Source organism: Chamaea fasciata, unplaced genomic scaffold, assembly GCF_029207755.1.
Source record: "Chamaea fasciata isolate MVZ Bird 193981 ecotype frontalis unplaced genomic scaffold, bChaFas1.0.hap1 SCAF_5, whole genome shotgun sequence".
NCBI lineage: Eukaryota > Metazoa > Chordata > Aves > Passeriformes > Sylviidae > Chamaea > Chamaea fasciata.
Genome location: NW_027094090.1, coordinates 58445208 through 58447917, shown reverse-complemented (window position 1 = coordinate 58447917; position 2710 = coordinate 58445208). Strand labels below are relative to the sequence as shown.

Below are 2710 nucleotides of genomic sequence, written 5' to 3'. Positions count from 1 at the left end.
ATAATCATTGAAATGTCTGGTGTCCGCAAGGGATATCTGAAAGAGTTTCCTGAGAAATTGAAAAGACATCTGAATGAAAAGTCTCCGAATCTTCTGTCGGAAGGTTTCTGCTGCCCTCCGCCCAGATTGGTATCGGATCTCCTGATGAACTGTGAAGATGTGGTCAGCCCATGATTAATGGGCCGTTTCCCGGTTATCTCTCTGGCAGATGTCGAGGTAACACCTCTGGACTGTGAAAAGACTGTGGTATGCAAAGAGATGCCCTGGAACTCTTTCCAGGAATTCAGGGGTTTTTACATTCCACTGCAAAGTTTTAATACACACAATTTTAATCCACGAATTTAATACTATGTATCTATTACAGTTGCTTTATAAAGAAATTTATCTGCTCCATCCTCACCTGTGCCAGTTTCTGCCAGAAAACATTGTTCTTCACATCCTCAGAATATTTTACTTCAGCATTGTCAAGTTGTCACAAAATGCAGGAATAAAACTCCTTAGGACCAGTGTAGTTTTAAGAAGCAGGCATGACTTTATGATGGTGCAGGAATGCATGGGGATAACTCCTGTGAATTTTTAATAGTCTCCAGTTGTATGACCAAATGGAATGAAAGAAACTTATCCAACATAAATTTTATGTTGATAGGAAAAATATATGCTAGTATCTTCACAAACAACTCGATGGGTGGGGGTCTTCACTAATAATAGGAGAAACAGGGTATTATTGTCTTCAGGAATGTTATAAATGATTGGCTAAATTCGTGAATTAAAATATTAATAAGAATTTATTAAAAATTTACAAATAGAAAAACCCCGATAAAACCACAACCAAAATACAGTTCTGATCCCGGGAATCGACACTGGGTGAACCGCAGATCCTGCCCCTATGGCACAGAATCCCCCTCTGGTTCACCAGTTCAGAGTGTGCGGGGCCTGTTTTTATACAGTTTTTGGGCTTGTGCAACCGATTACTTCATCGGTCCTTTGTGTCTCTGGCTCTTGATTCATATTCATCTGGTTTCTTTTCTGGTTGGAAGTCCGGTGAATAGTTTTTTTCCGGGGAGACATAAGCTTATGTCTGGGTTTACTGGAATCAGGTATTGAGATGTGTGTCCCTGATGAGATTTGGGATGATGGATATGGGTGCTGATCGCTCGGCCAGCGATTGTTGATGGCGGTGCTCAGCTCCATCACCCGTGGGTGGCACCCTCCTTTCTCTAGGAGATGGGTGATTCTCTGTTTCTCGGCAGAGGAATGTCTTCCAGGAACCCCGCATTCCTTAGGCTTAAGAATGTGATGGTTTACAGTAAAACACAAACTAACTCTCAAATATCTACTACACAGGCTTATAAAGTATGTTATAAAAAGAAAACACGAATTAATCTCAAAACATTCACAAGGAATGACTAAAAGAACCAGTCCGGTTCTGGAAGAAGGGCTGTGGGGGCCTTTAGGGGAAATGGGTCTTCATGTCTCTATGAATATCAAGCTGAGCAAGTTACAGAACCCAGAGAATTGGACCCAGACAGTTTGATTTTCTGAGCTTTAGAGTAATAGGAGAAAGTTGTCTGCACAAAGTCTACTGCGGAATTCAGAAAGCCTAAACTTCTGAACCTTAGGGGAAAATGACCGTCCACGTTCAAGAGGGAATATGTAGTAGGTGGTTTGGGAAGTCTGTGCTTTCCTAGTACCTCAGCCAATGCGTAAAGGAACGCAACAACATGCGACCAGGAGCTTAGGATAAAAGGAGGCTGCACCCTCCAAAACCCTGAGAGACACTCCCATAGTGCACTCTCCCTTCATTGGAATAAATTTGCAGGACTCTTCTGTCTGCTTTACAGACACTGGCTGTTCACAGTGTAGCTTTTCTGCACAATGTGAATAAGCAGACACTTCTTTATTTCGGTGCCAGGAACACAGGGAATTACTGCTCCAAGCACGTTCTTCTTAGTAAACAAAACCCATCCATTTGATACGCTTTTTCTGCTGAGTCATTGTTACATAAGTTATTTTACGTTTCATTGCTCTTAAATTTAACCATAACTGGTTTTTGCTAGTTAAGTAACTTCATCAATATTCCTACCCTAAGAGAATTGGGCACCTCTGCTGAGCTCCATTGATTGGAATCCTTGATATTACAATCAAAGTGGGAAGCGTAGGGGGTTTCCAAGCAGCATAACTAGTCTGCACGATGGTCTCCAGGGTTTCTTGAACAAAACCTAAGACATCCAGTAGCTTCTTGGCGATGTTTCTGCTGCATTATTTTAAACACAGCACTCCTGACATTCCTATACCTTATACTTCACAATTTTCTACTTGTAATCATACCCACCTCTTCTGTATTATTAAATCGATTCTTTTATCAGAATATTTATAACATTTCTTCTAACTGAAGTCTCAGTTTGTCCTCAGCTCGTGGGGGAATGTGAAAGGACCACTCTATTCTTCTTTTAAAAATGTGACGCGCTTGAAGCGGGGAGCTGTGGCATTTCTCTGGAGAGCCGAGAAGGCAGGAAGGGAGGCAGGGAGGAGGGGCTCAGCCCGGAGGGATCCAAGCGCCGGGAGGCTCAGTTTACCGCCGCTCTCTGCGGTGAGCCCGCTCGCCTTCCCCGGCGGCCGCGGCCCCGCACACCGCGCTGGGCGGGCAGGACGCGCCGGCCCCGCCTGTGCCGCGGCTCTGCCCCGCCCCGGAGCTCCCGCCCCGCTGCCC

General features: G+C 44.4%; 1 long non-coding RNA gene across 1 annotated transcript; it reads right to left on the bottom strand.

The window, feature by feature from the left end:
• Window positions 1-766: 766 nt before the first annotated feature.
• On the bottom strand, window positions 767-2599 carry LOC136290273 (uncharacterized). Its single transcript, XR_010721072.1, has 2 exons — window positions 2333-2599; window positions 767-1284 (listed from the first exon to the last, which is right to left on the bottom strand). It is a non-coding gene; the product is annotated as an uncharacterized lncRNA (long non-coding RNA).
• Window positions 2600-2710: the final 111 nt, after the last annotated feature.